The following is a 19,246-nucleotide window of genomic DNA, read 5'->3' on the forward strand; positions in this document are numbered from 1 at the left end:
GAACAAGTAACTTGACTAAAATATTGCTGAAATAGAGTTTTATCATGGAAGATGAAAAGTCACAAGGTGTGACCTTTCGTCTTCCAGGATGATAACTCGATTTGAACATTATTTTAGTCATGTTACTTGAATATATAACCAATGAACAAGTAACGAGACTAAAATATTGTTTAAATAGAGTTTTGATCATGGAAGAGGAATGATCACAAAGTGTGACCTTTCGTCTTCCAGGATGATAACACGATTTAAACATTATTTTAGTCAGTTTACTTGAATATATAACCAATGGACAAGTAACATGACTAAAATATTGTTGAAATAGAGTTTTTATCCTGGAAGACGAAAGGTCACAAGTCTTCCAGGATGATAACTCTATTTGAACATTATTTTAGTCAGGTTACTTGAATATATAACCAATGAACAAGTAACAAGACTAAAATATAGTTTAAATAGAGTTTTGATCCTGGAAAACGAAAGGTTACAAGGTGTGACCTTTCGTCTTCCAAGATGATAACTCGATTTAAACATTATTTTAGTCAGGTTACTTGAATATATAACCAATGAACAAGTAACTTACTAAAATATTGCTTAAATAGAGTTTTTATCCTGGAAGACGAATCGTCACAAGGTGTGACCTTTCGTCTTCCAGGATGATAATTCGATTTGAACATTATTTTAGTCAGGTTACTTGAATATATAACCAATGAACAAGTAACTTGACTAAAATATTGCTGAAATAGAGTTTTATCCTGGAAGGCGAAACGTCACAAGGTGTGACCTTTCGTCCTCCAGGATGATAACTCGATTTAAACATTATTTTAGTCAGGTTACTTGAATATATAACCAATGAACAAGTAACGAGACTAAAATATTGTTTAAATAGAGTTTTGATCATGGAAGAGGAATGATCACAAAGTGTGACCTTTCGTCTTCCAGGATGATAACACGATTTAAACATTATTTTAGTCAGTTTACTTGAATATATAACCAATGGACATGTAACATGACTAAAATATTGTTGAAATAGAGTTTTTATCCTGGAAGACGAAAGGTCACAAGTCTTCCAGGATGATAACTCTATTTGAACATTATTTTAGTCAGGTTACTTGAATATATAACCAATGAACAAGTAACGAGACTAAAATATAGTTTAAATAGAGTTTTGATCCTGGAAAACGAAAGGTCACAAGGTGTGACCTTTCGTCTTCCAAGATGATAACTCGATTTAAACATTATTTTAGTCAGGTTACTTGAATATATAACCAATGAACAAGTAACATGACTAAAATATTGTTTAAATAGAGTTTTTATCCTGGAAGACGAAAGGTCACAAGGTGTGACCTTTCGTCTTCCAGGATGATAACTCTATTTGAACATTATTTTAGTCAGGTTACTTGAATATATAACCAATGAACAAGTAACTTGACAAAAATATTGCTTAAATAGAGTTTTTATCCTGGAAGGCGAAACGTCACAAGGTGTGACCTTTCGTCCTCCAGGATGATAACTCGATTTAAACATTATTTTAGTCAGGTTACTTGAATATATAACCAATGAACAAGTAACGAGACTAAAATATTGTTTAAATAGAGTTTTGATCATGGAAGAGGAATGATCACAAAGTGTGACCTTTCGTCTTCCAGGATGATAACACGATTTAAACATTATTTTAGTCAGTTTACTTGAATATATAACCAATGGACAAGTAACATGACTAAAATATGGTTGAAATAGAGTTTTTATCCTGGAAGACGAAAGGTCACAAGTCTTCCAGGATGATAACTCTATTTGAACATTATTTTAGTCAGGTTACTTGAATATATAACCAATGAACAAGTAACTTGACTAAAATTTTGCTTAAATAGAGTTTTTATCCTAGAAGATGAAACGTCACAAGGTGTGACCTTTCGTCTTCTAGGATGATAACTCGATTTGAACATTATTTTAGTCAGGTTACTTGAATATATAACCAATGAACAAGTAAGTTGACTAAAATATTGCAGAAATAAAGTTTTTATCTTGGAACACGAAAGGTCACAAGGTGTGACCTTTCGTTCCAGGATGATGACTGGATTTGAACATTATTTTAGTCATGTTACTTGAATATATATCCAATGAACAAGTAACGTGACTAAAATATTGTTGAAATAGAGTTTTTATCCTGGAAGACAAAAGGTCACAAGGTGTGACTATTCGTCTTCCAGGATGATAACTCGATTAAAACATTATTTTAGTCAGGTTACTTGAATATATAAGCAATGAACAAGTAACGAGACTAAAATATAGTTTAAATAGAGTTTTGATCCTGGAAAACGAAAGGTCACAAGGTGTGACCTTTCGTCTTCCAAGATGATAACTCGATTTCAACATTATTTTAGTCAGGTTACTTGAATATATAACCAATGAACAAGTAACATGACTAAAATATTGTTTAAATAGAGTTTTTATCCTAGAAGGCGAAACGTCATAAGGTGTGACCTTTCGTCCTCCAGGATGATAACTCGATTTAAACATTATTTTAGTCAGGTTACTTGAATATATAACCAATGAACAAGTAACGAGACTAAAATATTGTTTAAATAGAGTTTTGGTCATGGAAGAGGAAAGATCACAAAGTGTGACCTTTCGTCTTCCAAGATGATAACACGATTTAAACATTGTTTTAGTCAGTTTACTTCAATATATAACCAATGGACAAGTAACATGACTAAAATATTGTTGAAATAGAGTTTTTATCCTGGAAGACGAAAGGTCACAAGTCTTCCAGGATGATAACTCTATTTGTACATTATTTTAGTCAGGTTACTTGAATATATAACCAATGAACAAGTAACTTGACTAAAATTTTGCTTAAATAGAGTTTTTATCCTAGAAGACGAAACGTCACAAGGTGTGACCTTTCGTCTTCCACAATGATAACTCGATTTAAACATTATTTTAGTCAGTTTACTTGAATATATAACCAATGAACAAGTAACATGACTAAAATATTGTTTAAATAGAGTTTTTATCCTGGAAGACGAAAGGTCACAAGGTGTGACCTTTCGTCTTCCAGGATGCTAACTCGATTTGAACATTATTTTAGTCAGGTTACTTGAATATATAACCAATGAACAAGTAAGTTGACTAAAATATTGCTGAAATAAAGTTTTTATCTTGGAACACGAAAGGTCACAAGGTGTGACCTTTCGTTTCAGGATGATGACTGGATTTGAACATTATTTTAGTCATGTTACTTGAATATATATCCAATGAACAAGTAACGTGACTAAAATATTGTTGAAATAGAGTTTTTATCCTGGAAGACAAAAGGTCACAAGGTGTGACTATTCGTCTTCCAGGATGATAACTCGATTAAAACATTATTTTAGTCAGGTTACTTGAATATATAACCAATGAACAAGTAAGTTGACTAAAATATTGCTGAAATAAAGTTTTTATCTTGGAACACGAAAGGTCACAAGGTGTGACCTTTCGTTCCAGGATGATGACTGGATTTGAACATTATTTTAGTCATGTTACTTGAATATATATCCAATGAACAAGTAACGTGACTAAATTATTGTTGAAATAGAGTTTTTATCCTGGAAGACAAAAGGTCACAAGGTGTGACTATTCGTCTTCCAGGATGATAACTCGATTAAAACATTATTTTAGTCAGGTTACTTGAATATATAACCAATGAACAAGTAACGATATTAAAATATAGTTTAAATAGCGTTTTGATCCTGGAAAACGAAAGGTCACAAGGTGTGACCTTTCGTCTTCCAAGATGATAACTCGATTTAAACATTATTTTAGTCAGGTTACTTGAATATATAACCAATGAACAAGTAACATGACTAAAATATTGTTTAAATAGAGTTTTTATCCTGGAAGACGAAAGGTCACAAGGTGTGACCTTTCGTCTTCCAGGATGATAACTCTATTTGAACATTATTTTAGTCAGGTTACTTGAATATATAACCAATGAACAAGTAACTTGACAAAAATATTGCTTAAATAGAGTTTTTATCCTGGAAGGCGAAACGTCACAAGGTGTGACCTTTCGTCCTCCAGGATGATAACTCGATTTAAACATTATTTTAGTCAGGTTACTTCAATATATAACCAATGAACAAGTAACGAGACTAAAATATTGTTTAAATAGAGTTTTGATCATGGAAGAGGAAAGATCACAAAGTGTGACCTTTCGTCTTCCAGGATGATAACACGATTTAAACATTATTTTAGTCAGTTTACTTGAATATATAACCAATGGACAAGTAACATGACTAAAATATTGTTGAAATAGAGTTTTTATCCTGGAAGACGAAAGGTCACAAGTCTTCCAGGATGATAACTCTATTTGAACATTATTTTAGTCAGGTTACTTGAATATATAACCAATGAACAAGTAACTTGACTAAAATTTTGCTTAAATATAGTTTTTATCCAAGAAGACGAAACGTCACAAGGTGTGACCTTTCGTCTTCCAGGATGATAACTCGATTTGAACATTATTTTAGTCAGGTTACTTGAATATATAACCAATGAACAAGTAAGTTGACTAAAATATTGCTGAAATAAAGTTTTTATCTTGGAACACGAAAGGTCACAAGGTGTGACCTTTCGTTCCAGGATGATGACTGGATTTGAACATTATTTTAGTCATGTTACTTGAATATATATCCAATGAACAAGTAACGTGACTAAAATATTGTTGAAATAGAGTTTTTATCCTGGAAGACAAAAGGTCACAAGGTGTGACTATTCGTCTTCCAGGATGATAACTCGATTAAAACATTATTTTAGTCAGGTTACTTGAATATATAACCAATGAACAAGTAACGATACTAAAATATAGTTTAAATAGAGTTTTGATCCTGGAAAACGAAAGGTCACAAGGTGTGACCTTTCGTCTTCCAAGATGATAACTCGATTTAAACATTATTTTAGTCAGGTTACTTGAATATATAACCAATGAACAAGTAACATGACTAAAATATTGTTTAAATAGAGTTTTTATCCTGGAAGACGAAAGGTCACAAGGTGTGACCTTTCGTCTTCCAGGATGCTAACTCGATTTGAACATTATTTTAGTCAGGTTACTTGAATATATAACCAATGAACAAGTAAGTTGACTAAAATATTGCTGAAATAAAGTTTTTATCTTGGAACACGAAAGGTCACAAGGTGTGACCTTTCGTTTCAGGATGATGACTGGATTTGAACATTATTTTAGTCATGTTACTTGAATATATATCCAATGAACAAGTAACGTGACTAAAATATTGTTGAAATAGAGTTTTTATCCTGGAAGACAAAAGGTCACAAGGTGTGACTATTCGTCTTCCAGGATGATAACTCGATTAAAACATTATTTTAGTCAGGTTACTTGAATATATAACCAATGAACAAGTAAGTTGACTAAAATATTGCTGAAATAAAGTTTTTATCTTGGAACACGAAAGGTCACAAGGTGTGACCTTTCGTTCCAGGATGATGACTGGATTTGAACATTATTTTAGTCATGTTACTTGAATATATATCCAATGAACAAGTAACGTGACTAAATTATTGTTGAAATAGAGTTTTTATCCTGGAAGACAAAAGGTCACAAGGTGTGACTATTCGTCTTCCAGGATGATAACTCGATTAAAACATTATTTTAGTCAGGTTACTTGAATATATAACCAATGAACAAGTAACGATATTAAAATATAGTTTAAATAGCGTTTTGATCCTGGAAAACGAAAGGTCACAAGGTGTGACCTTTCGTCTTCCAAGATGATAACTCGATTTAAACATTATTTTAGTCAGGTTACTTGAATATATAACCAATGAACAAGTAACATGACTAAAATATTGTTTAAATAGAGTTTTTATCCTGGAAGACGAAAGGTCACAAGGTGTGACCTTTCGTCTTCCAGGATGATAACTCTATTTGAACATTATTTTAGTCAGGTTACTTGAATATATAACCAATGAACAAGTAACTTGACAAAAATATTGCTTAAATAGAGTTTTTATCCTGGAAGGCGAAACGTCACAAGGTGTGACCTTTCGTCCTCCAGGATGATAACTCGATTTAAACATTATTTTAGTCAGGTTACTTCAATATATAACCAATGAACAAGTAACGAGACTAAAATATTGTTTAAATAGAGTTTTGATCATGGAAGAGGAAAGATCACAAAGTGTGACCTTTCGTCTTCCAGGATGATAACACGATTTAAACATTATTTTAGTCAGTTTACTTGAATATATAACCAATGGACAAGTAACATGACTAAAATATTGTTGAAATAGAGTTTTTATCCTGGAAGACGAAAGGTCACAAGTCTTCCAGGATGATAACTCTATTTGAACATTATTTTAGTCAGGTTACTTGAATATATAACCAATGAACAAGTAACTTGACTAAAATTTTGCTTAAATATAGTTTTTATCCAAGAAGACGAAACGTCACAAGGTGTGACCTTTCGTCTTCCAGGATGATAACTCGATTTGAACATTATTTTAGTCAGGTTACTTGAATATATAACCAATGAACAAGTAAGTTGACTAAAATATTGCTGAAATAAAGTTTTTATCTTGGAACACGAAAGGTCACAAGGTGTGACCTTTCGTTCCAGGATGATGACTGGATTTGAACATTATTTTAGTCATGTTACTTGAATATATATCCAATGAACAAGTAACGTGACTAAAATATTGTTGAAATAGAGTTTTTATCCTGGAAGACAAAAGGTCACAAGGTGTGACTATTCGTCTTCCAGGATGATAACTCGATTAAAACATTATTTTAGTCAGGTTACTTGAATATATAACCAATGAACAAGTAACGATACTAAAATATAGTTTAAATAGAGTTTTGATCCTGGAAAACGAAAGGTCACAAGGTGTGACCTTTCGTCTTCCAAGATGATAACTCGATTTAAACATTATTTTAGTCAGGTTACTTGAATATATAACCAATGAACAAGTAACATGACTAAAATATTGTTTAAATAGAGTTTTTATCCTGGAAGACGAAAGGTCACAAGGTGTGACCTTTCGTCTTCCAGGATGATAACTCTATTTGAACATTATTTTAGTCAGGTTACTTGAATATATAACCAATGAACAAGTAACTTGACAAAAATATTGCTTAAATAGAGTTTTTATCCTGGAAGGCGAAACGTCACAAGGTGTGACCTTTCGTCCTCCAGGATGATAACTCGATTTAAACATTATTTTAGTCAGGTTACTTCAATATATAACCAATGAACAAGTAACGAGACTAAAATATTGTTTAAATAGAGTTTTGATCATGGAAGAGGAAAGATCACAAAGTGTGACCTTTCGTCTTCCAGGATGATAACACGATTTAAACATTATTTTAGTCAGTTTACTTGAATATATAACCAATGGACAAGTAACATGACTAAAATATTGTTGAAATAGAGTTTTTATCCTGGAAGACGAAAGGTCACAAGTCTTCCAGGATGATAACTCTATTTGAACATTATTTTAGTCAGGTTACTTGAATATATAACCAATGAACAAGTAACTTGACTAAAATTTTGCTTAAATATAGTTTTTATCCTAGAAGACGAAACGTCACAAGGTGTGACCTTTCGTCTTCCAGGATGATAACTCGATTTGAACATTATTTTAGTCAGGTTACTTGAATATATAACCAATGAACAAGTAAGTTGACTAAAATATTGCTGAAATAAAGTTTTTATCTTGGAACACGAAAGGTCACAAGGTGTGACCTTTCGTTCCAGGATGATGACTGGATTTGAACATTATTTTAGTCATGTTACTTGAATATATATCCAATGAACAAGTAACGTGACTAAAATATTGTTGAAATAGAGTTTTTATCCTGGAAGACAAAAGGTCACAAGGTGTGACTATTCGTCTTCCAGGATGATAACTCGATTAAAACATTATTTTAGTCAGGTTACTTGAATATATAACCAATGAACAAGTAACGATACTAAAATATAGTTTAAATAGAGTTTTGATCCTGGAAAACGAAAGGTCACAAGGTGTGACCTTTCGTCTTCCAAGATGATAACTCGATTTAAACATTATTTTAGTCAGGTTACTTGAATATATAACCAATGAACAAGTAACATGACTAAAATATTGTTTAAATAGAGTTTTTATCCTGGAAGACGAAAGGTCACAAGGTGTGACCTTTCGTCTTCCAGGATGATAACTCTATTTGAACATTATTTTAGTCAGGTTACTTGAATATATAACCAATGAACAAGTAACTTGACAAAAATATTGCTTAAATAGAGTTTTTATCCTGGAAGGCGAAACGTCACAAGGTGTGACCTTTCGTCCTCCAGGATGATAACTCGATTTAAACATTATTTTAGTCAGGTTACTTCAATATATAACCAATGAACAAGTAACGAGACTAAAATATTGTTTAAATAGAGTTTTGATCATGGAAGAGGAAAGATCACAAAGTGTGACCTTTCGTCTTCCAGGATGATAACACGATTTAAACATTATTTTAGTCAGTTTACTTGAATATATAACCAATGGACAAGTAACATGACTAAAATATTGTTGAAATAGAGTTTTTATCCTGGAAGACGAAAGGTCACAAGTCTTCCAGGATGATAACTCTATTTGAACATTATTTTAGTCAGGTTACTTGAATATATAACCAATGAACAAGTAACTTGACTAAAATTTTGCTTAAATATAGTTTTTATCCTAGAAGACGAAACGTCACAAGGTGTGACCTTTCGTCTTCCAGGATGATAACTCGATTTGAACATTATTTTAGTCAGGTTACTTGAATATATAACCAATGAACAAGTAAGTTGACTAAAATATTGCTGAAATAAAGTTTTTATCTTAGAACACGAAAGGTCACAAGGTGTGACCTTTCGTTCCAGGATGATGACTGGATTTGAACATTATTTAAGTCATGTTACTTGAAGATATATCCAATGAACAAGTAACATGACTAAAATATTGTTGAAATAGAGTTTTTATCCTGGAAGACAAAAGGTCACAAGGTGTGACTATTCGTCTTCCAGGATGATAACTCGATTAAAACATTATTTTAGTCAGGTTACTTGAATATATAACCAATGAACAAGTAACGAGACTAAAATATAGTTTAAATAGAGTTTTGATCCTGGAAAACGAAAGGTCACAAGGTGTGACCTTTCGTCTTCCAAGACGAAAGGTCACAAGGTGTGACCTTTCGTCTTCCAGGATGATAACTCTATTTGAACATTATTTTAGTCAGGTTACTTGAATATATTACCAATGAACAAGTAACTTGACAAAAATATTGCTTAAATAGAGTTTTTATCCTAGAAGGCGAAACTTTATAAGGTGTGACCTTTCGTCCTCCAGGATGATAACTCGATTTAAACATTATTTTAGTCAGGTTACTTGAATATATAACCAATGAACAAGTAACGAGACTAAAATATTGTTTAAATAGAGTTTTGATCATAGAAGAGGAAAGATCACAAAGTGTGACCTTTCGTCTTCCAGGATGATAACACGATTTAAACATTATTTTAGTCAGTTTACTTGAATATATAACCAATGGACAAGTAACATGACTAAAATATTGTTGAAATAGAGTTTTTATCCTGGAAGACGAAAGGTCACAAGTCTTCCAGGATGATAACTCTATTTGAACATTATTTTAGTCAGGTTACTTTAATATATAACCAATGAACAAGTAACTTGACTAAAATATTGCTTAAATAGAGTTTTTATCCTGGAAGGCGAAACGTCACAAGGTGTGACCTTTCGTCCTCCAGGATGATAACTCGATTTAAACATTATTTTAGTCAGTTTACTTGAATATATAACCAATGAACAAGTAACATGACTAAAATATTATTTAAATAGAGTTTTTATCCTAGAAGGCGAAACGTCATAAGGTGTGACCTTTCGTCCTCCAGGATGATAACTCGATTTAAACATTATTTTAGTCAGGTTACTTGAATATATAACCAATGAACAAGTAACGAGACTAAAATATTGTTTAAAAAGAGTTTTGGTCATGGAAGAGGAAAGATCACAAAGTGTGACCTTTCGTCTTCCAAGATGATAACACGATTTAAACATTATTTTAGTCAGTTTACTTGAATATATAACCAATGGACAAGTAACATGACTAAAATATTGTTGAAATAGAGTTTTTATCCTGGAAGACGAAAGGTCACAAGTCTTCCAGGATGATAACTCTATTTGTACATTATTTTAGTCAGGTTACTTGAATATATAACCAATGAACAAGTAACTTGACTAAAATTTTGCTTAAATAGAGTTTTTATCCTAGAAGACGAAACGTCACAAGGTGTGACCTTTCGTCTTCCACAATGATAACTCGATTTAAACATTATTTTAGTCAGTTTACTTGAATATATAACCAATGAACAAGTAACATGACTAAAATATTGTTTAAATAGAGTTTTTATCCTGGAAGACGAAAGGTCACAAGGTGTGACCTTTCGTCTTCCAGGATGCTAACTCGATTTGAACATTATTTTAGTCAGGTTACTTGAATATATAACCAATGAACAAGTAAGTTGACTAAAATATTGCTGAAATAAAGTTTTTATCTTGGAACACGAAAGGTCACAAGGTGTGACCTTTCGTTCCAGGATGATGACTGGATTTGAACATTATTTTAGTCATGTTACTTGAATATATATCCAATGAACAAGTAACGTGACTAAAATATTGTTGAAATAGAGTTTTTATCCTGGAAGACAAAAGGTCACAAGGTGTGACTATTCGTCTTCCAGGATGATAACTCGATTAAAACATTATTTTAGTCAGGTTACTTGAATATATAACCAATGAACAAGTAAGTTGACTAAAATATTGCTGAAATAAAGTTTTTATCTTGGAACACGAAAGGTCACAAGGTGTGACCTTTCGTTCCAGGATGATGACTGGATTTGAACATTATTTTAGTCATGTTACTTGAATATATATCCAATGAACAAGTAACGTGACTAAAATATTGTTGAAATAGAGTTTTTATCCTGGAAGACAAAAGGTCACAAGGTGTGACTATTCGTCTTCCAGGATGATAACTCGATTAAAACATTATTTTAGTCAGGTTACTTGAATATATAACCAATGAACAAGTAACGATACTAAAATATAGTTTAAATAGAGTTTTGATCCTGGAAAACGAAAGGTCACAAGGTGTGACCTTACGTCTTCCAAGATGATAACTCGATTTAAACATTATTTTAGTCAGGTTACTTGAATATATAACCAATGAACAAGTAACATGACTAAAATATTGTTTAAATAGAGTTTTTATCCTGGAAGACGAAAGGTCACAAGGTGTGACCTTTCGTCTTCCAGGATGATAACTCTATTTGAACATTATTTTAGTCAGGTTACTTGAATATATAACCAATGAACAAGTAACTTGACAAAAATATTGCTTAAATAGAGTTTTTATCCTGGAAGGCGAAACGTCACAAGGTGTGACCTTTCGTCCTCCAGGATGATAACTCGATTTAAACATTATTTTAGTCAGGTTACTTCAATATATAACCAATGAACAAGTAACGAGACTAAAATATTGTTTAAATAGAGTTTTGATCATGGAAGAGGAAAGATCACAAAGTGTGACCTTTCGTCTTCCAGGATGATAATACGATTTAAACATTATTTTAGTCAGTTTACTTGAATATATAACCAATGGACAAGTAACATGACTAAAATATTGTTGAAATAGAGTTTTTATCCTGGAAGACGAAAGGTCACAAGTCTTCCAGGATGATAACTCTATTTGAACATTATTTTAGTCAGGTTACTTGAATATATAACCAATGAACAAGTAACTTGACTAAAATTTTGCTTAAATATAGTTTTTATCCTAGAAGACGAAACGTCACAAGGTGTGACCTTTCGTCTTCCAGGATGATAACTCGATTTGAACATTATTTTAGTCAGGTTACTTGAATATATAACCAATGAACAAGTAAGTTGACTAAAATATTGCTGAAATAAAGTTTTTATCTTAGAACACGAAAGGTCACAAGGTGTGACCTTTCGTTCCAGGATGATGACTGGATTTGAACATTATTTAAGTCATGTTACTTGAAGATATATCCAATGAACAAGTAACATGACTAAAATATTGTTGAAATAGAGTTTTTATCCTGGAAGACAAAAGGTCACAAGGTGTGACTATTCGTCTTCCAGGATGATAACTCGATTAAAACATTATTTTAGTCAGGTTACTTGAATATATAACCAATGAACAAGTAACGAGACTAAAATATAGTTTAAATAGAGTTTTGATCCTGGAAAACGAAAGGTCACAAGGTGTGACCTTTCGTCTTCCAAGATGATAACTCGATTTCAACATTATTTTAGTCAGGTTACTTGAATATATAACCAATGAACAAGTAACAGGACTAAAATATTGTTTAAATAGAGTTTTGATCATAGAAGAGGAAAGATCACAAAGTGTGACCTTCCGTCTTCCAGGATGATAACACGATTTAAACATTATTTTAGTCAGTTTACTTGAATATATAACCAATGGACAAGTAACATGACTAAAATATTGTTGAAATAGAGTTTTTATCCTGGAAGACGAAAGGTCACAAGTCTTCCAGGATGATAACTCTATTTGAACATTATTTTAGTCAGGTTACTTGAATATATTACCAATGAACAAGTAACTTGACAAAAATATTGCTTAAATAGAGTTTTTATCCTAGAAGGCGAAACGTCATAAGGTGTGACCTTTCGTCCTCCAGGATGATAACTCGATTTAAACATTATTTTAGTCAGGTTACTTGAATATATAACCAATGAACAAGTAACGAGACTAAAATATTGTTTAAATAGAGTTTTGATCATAGAAGAGGAAAGATCACAAAGTGTGACCTTTCGTCTTCCAGGATGATAACACGATTTAAACATTATTTTAGTCAGTTTACTTGAATATATAACCAATGGACAAGTAACATGACTAAAATATTGTTGAAATAGAGTTTTTATCCTGGAAGACGAAAGGTCACAAGTCTTCCAGGATGATAACTCTATTTGAACATTATTTTAGTCAGGTTACTTTAATATATAACCAATGAACAAGTAACTTGACTAAAATATTGCTTAAATAGAGTTTTTATCCTGGAAGGCAAAACGTCACAAGGTGTGACCTTTCGTCCTCCAGGATGATAACTCGATTTAAACATTATTTTAGTCAGGTTACTTGAATATATAACCAATGAACAAGTAACGAGACTAAAATATTGTTTAAATAGAGTTTTGATCATGGAAAAGGAATGATCACAAAGTGTGACCTTTCGTCTTCCAGGATGATAACACGATTTAAACATTATTTTAGTCAGTTTACTTGAATATATAACCAATGGACAAGTAACATGACTAAAATATTGTTGAAATAGAGTTTTTATCCTGGAAGACGAAAGGTCACAAGTCTTCCAGGATGATAACTCTATTTGAACATTATTTTAGTCAGGTTACTTGAATATATAACCAATGAACAAGTAACGAGACTAAAATATAGTTTAAATAGAGTTTTGATCCTGGAAAACGAAAGGTCACAAGGTGTGACCTTTCGTCTTCCAAGATGATAACTCGATTTCAACATTATTTTAGTCAGGTTACTTGAATATATAACCAATGAACAAGTAACAGGACTAAAATATTGTTTAAATAGAGTTTTTATCTGGAAGACGAAAGGTCACAAGGTGTGACCTTTCGTCTTCCAGGATGATAACTCTATTTGAACATTATTTTAGTCAGGTTACTTGAATATATTACCAATGAACAAGTAACTTGACAAAAATATTGCTTAAATAGAGTTTTTATCCTAGAAGGCGAAACTTTATAAGGTGTGACCTTTCGTCCTCCAGGATGATAACTCGATTTAAACATTATTTTAGTCAGGTTACTTGAATATATAACCAATGAACAAGTAACGAGACTAAAATATTGTTTAAATAGAGTTTTGATCATAGAAGAGGAAAGATCACAAAGTGTGACCTTTCGTCTTCCAGGATGATAACACGATTTAAACATTATTTTAGTCAGTTTACTTGAATATATAACCAATGGACAAGTAACATGACTAAAATATTGTTGAAATAGAGTTTTTATCCTGGAAGACGAAAGGTCACAAGTCTTCCAGGATGATAACTCTATTTGAACATTATTTTAGTCAGGTTACTTTAATATATAACCAATGAACAAGTAACTTGACTAAAATATTGCTTAAATAGAGTTTTTATCCTGGAAGGCGAAACGTCACAAGGTGTGACCTTTCGTCCTCCAGGATGATAACTCGATTTAAACATTATTTTAGTCAGGTTACTTGAATATATAACCAATGAACAAGTAACGAGACTAAAATATTGTTTAAATAGAGTTTTGATCATGGAAAAGGAATGATCACAAAGTGTGACCTTTCGTCTTCCAGGATGATAACACGATTTAAACATTATTTTAGTCAGTTTACTTGAATATATAACCAATGGACAAGTAACATGACTAAAATATTGTTGAAATAGAGTTTTTATCCTGGAAGACGAAAGGTCACAAGTCTTCCAGGATGATAACTCTATTTGAACATTATTTTAGTCAGGTTACTTGAATATATAACCAATGAACAAGTAACGAGACTAAAATATAGTTTAAATAGAGTTTTGATCCTGGAAAACGAAAGGTCACAAGGTGTGACCTTTCGTCTTCCAAGATGATAACTCGATTTCAACATTATTTTAGTCAGGTTACTTGAATATATAACCAATGAACAAGTAACAGGACTAAAATATTGTTTAAATAGAGTTTTTATCTGGAAGACGAAAGGTCACAAGGTGTGACCTTTCGTCTTCCAGGATGATAACTCTATTTGAACATTATTTTAGTCAGGTTACTTGAATATATTACCAATGAACAAGTAACTTGACAAAAATATTGCTTAAATAGAGTTTTTATCCTAGAAGGCGAAACGTCATAAGGTGTGACCTTTCGTCCTCCAGGATGATAACTCGATTTAAACATTATTTTAGTCAGGTTACTTGAATATATAACCAATGAACAAGTAACGAGACTAAAATATTGTTTAAATAGAGTTTTGATCATAGAAGAGGAAAGATCACAAAGTGTGACCTTTCGTCTTCCAGGATGATAACACGATTTAAACATTATTTTAGTCAGTTTACTTGAATATATAACCAATGGACAAGTAACATGACTAAAATATTGTTGAAATAGAGTTTTTATCCTGGAAGACGAAAGGTCACAAGTCTTCCAGGATGATAACTCTATTTGAACATTATTTTAGTCAGGTTACTTTAATATATAACCAATGAACAAGTAACTTGACTAAAATATTGCTTAAATAGAGTTTTTATCCTGGAAGGCGAAACGTCACAAGGTGTGACCTTTCGTCCTCCAGGATGATAACTCGATTTAAACATTATTTTAGTCAGGTTACTTGAATATATAACCAATGAACAAGTAACGAGACTAAAATATTGTTTAAATAGAGTTTTGATCATGGAAAAGGAATGATCACAAAGTGTGACCTTTCGTCTTCCAGGATGATAACACGATTTAAACATTATTTTAGTCAGTTTACTTGAATATATAACCAATGGACAAGTAACATGACTAAAATATTGTTGAAATAGAGTTTTTATCCTGGAAGACGAAAGGTCACAAGTCTTCCAGGATGATAACTCTATTTGAACATTATTTTAGTCAGGTTACTTGAATATATAACCAATGAACAAGTAACATGACTAAAATATTGTTTAAATAGAGTTTTTATCCTGGAAGACGAAAGGTCACAAGGTGTGACCTTTCGTCTTCCAGGATGATAACTCTATTTGAACATTATTTTAGTCAGGTTACTTGAATATATAACCAATGAACAAGTAACTTGACAAAAATATTGCTTAAATAGAGTTTTTATCCTGGAAGGCGAAACGTCACAAGGTGTGACCTTTCGTCCTCCAGGATGATAACTCGATTTAAACATTATTTTAGTCAGGTTACTTCAATATATAACCAATGAACAAGTAACGAGACTAAAATATTGTTTAAATAGAGTTTTGATCATGGAAGAGGAAAGATCACAAAGTGTGACCTTTCGTCTTCCAGGATGATAACACGATTTAAACATTATTTTAGTCAGTTTACTTGAATATATAACCAATGGACAAGTAAGATGACTAAAATATTGTTGAAATAGAGTTTTTATCCTGGAAGACGAAAGGTCACAAGTCTTCCAGGATGATAACTCTATTTGAACATTATTTTAGTCAGGTTACTTGAATATATAACCAATGAACAAGTAACTTGACTAAAATTTTGCTTAAATATAGTTTTTATCCTAGAAGACGAAACGTCACAAGGTGTGACCTTTCGTCTTCCAGGATGATAACTCGATTTGAACATTATTTTAGTCAGGTTACTTGAATATATAACCAATGAACAAGTAAGTTGACTAAAATATTGCTGAAATAAAGTTTTTATCTTAGAACACGAAAGGTCACAAGGTGTGACCTTTCGTTCCAGGATGATGACTGGATTTGAACATTATTTAAGTCATGTTACTTGAATATATAACCAATGAACAAGTAACGAGACTAAAATATAGTTTAAATAGAGTTTTGATCCTGGAAAACGAAAGGTCACAAGGTGTGACCTTTCGTCTTCCAAGATGATAACTCGATTTCAACATTATTTTAGTCAGGTTACTTGAATATATAACCAATGAACAAGTAACAGGACTAAAATATTGTTTAAATAGAGTTTTTATCTGGAAGACGAAAGGTCACAAGGTGTGACCTTTCGTCTTCCAGGATGATAACTCTATTTGAACATTATTTTAGTCAGGTTACTTGAATATATTACCAATGAACAAGTAACTTGTCAAAAATATTGCTTAAATAGAGTTTTTATCCTAGAAGGCGAAACGTCATAAGGTGTGACCTTTCGTCCTCCAGGATGATAACTCGATTTAAACATTATTTTAGTCAGGTTACTTGAATATATAACCAATGAACAAGTAACGAGACTAAAATATTGTTTAAATAGAGTTTTGATCATGGAAGAGGAAAGATCACAAAGTGTGACCTTTCGTCTTCCAGGATGATAACACGATTTAAACATTATTTTAGTCAGTTTACTTGAATATATAACCAATGGACAAGTAACATGACTAAAATATTGTTGAAATAGAGTTTTTATCCTGGAAGACGAAAGGTCACAAGTCTTCCAGGATGATAACTCTATTTGAACATTATTTTAGTCAGGTTACTTGAATATATAACCAATGAACAAGTAACATGACTAAAATATTGTTTAAATAGAGTTTTTATCCTGGAAGACGAAAGGTCACAAGGTGTGACCTTTCGTCTTCCAGGATGATAACTCTATTTGAACATTATTTTAGTCAGGTTACTTGAATATATAACCAATGAACAAGTAACTTGACAAAAATATTGCTTAAATAGAGTTTTTATCCTGGAAGGCGAAACGTCACAAGGTGTGACCTTTCGTCCTCCAGGATGATAACTCGATTTAAACATTATTTTAGTCAGGTTACTTCAATATATAACCAATGAACAAGTAACGAGACTAAAATATTGTTTAAATAGAGTTTTGATCATGGAAGAGGAAAGATCACAAAGTGTGACCTTTCGTCTTCCAGGATGATAACACGATTTAAACATTATTTTAGTCAGTTTACTTGAATATATAACCAATGGACAAGTAAGATGACTAAAATATTGTTGAAATAGAGTTTTTATCCTGGAAGACGAAAGGTCACAAGTCTTCCAGGATGATAACTCTATTTGAACATTATTTTAGTCAGGTTACTTGAATATATAACCAATGAACAAGTAACTTGACTAAAATTTTGCTTAAATATAGTTTTTATCCTAGAAGACGAAACGTCACAAGGTGTGACCTTTCGTCTTCCAGGATGATAACTCGATTTGAACATTATTTTAGTCAGGTTACTTGAATATATAACCAATGAACAAGTAAGTTGACTAAAATATTGCTGAAATAAAGTTTTTATCTTAGAACACGAAAGGTCACAAGGTGTGACCTTTCGTTCCAGGATGATGACTGGATTTGAACATTATTTAAGTCATGTTACTTGAATATATAACCAATGAACAAGTAACGAGACTAAAATATAGTTTAAATAGAGTTTTGATCCTGGAAAACGAAAGGTCACAAGGTGTGACCTTTCGTCTTCCAAGATGATAACTCGATTTCAACATTATTTTAGTCAGGTTACTTGAATATATAACCAATGAACAAGTAACAGGACTAAAATATTGTTTAAATAGAGTTTTTATCTGGAAGACGAAAGGTCACAAGGTGTGACCTTTCGTCTTCCAGGATGATAACTCTATTTGAACATTATTTTAGTCAGGTTACTTGAATATATTACCAATGAACAAGTAACTTGTCAAAAATATTGCTTAAATAGAGTTTTTATCCTAGAAGGCGAAACGTCATAAGGTGTGACCTTTCGTCCTCCAGGATGATAACTCGATTTAAACATTATTTTAGTCAGGTTACTTGAATATATAACCAATGAACAAGTAACGAGACTAAAATATTGTTTAAATAGAGTTTTGATCATGGAAGAGGAAAGATCACAAAGTGTGACCTTTCGTCTTCCAGGATGATAACACGATTTAAACATTATTTTAGTCAGTTTACTTGAATATATAACCAATGGACAAGTAACATGACTAAAATATTGTTGAAATAGAGTTTTTATCCTGGAAGACGAAAGGTCACAAGTCTTCCAGGATGATAACTCTATTTGAACATTATTTTAGTCAGGTTACTTGAATATATAACCAATGAACAAGTAACTTGGCTAAAATTTTGCTTAAATAGAGTTTTTATCCTAGAAGATGAAACGTCACAAGGTGTGACCTTTCGTCTTCCAGGATGATAACTCGATTTGAACATTATTTTAGTCAGGTTACTTGAATATATAACCAATGAACAAGTAAGTTGACTAAAATATTGCTGAAATATAGTTTTTATCTTGGAACACGAAAGGTCACAAGGTGTGACCTTTCGTTCCAGGATGATGACTGGATTTGAACATTATTTTAGTCAGGTTACTTGAATATATATCCAATGAACAAGTAACGTGACTAAAATATTGTTGAAATAGAGTTTTTATCCTGGAAGACAAAAGGTCACAAGGTGTGACTATTCGTCTTCCAGGATG

The sequence above is a fragment of the Medicago sativa genome, chromosome 7 (assembly GCF_051527215.1).
Source record: "Medicago sativa cultivar Bolivia chromosome 7, Bolivia_mono, whole genome shotgun sequence".
In the NCBI taxonomy this organism is placed as follows: Eukaryota; Viridiplantae; Streptophyta; class Magnoliopsida; order Fabales; family Fabaceae; genus Medicago; species Medicago sativa.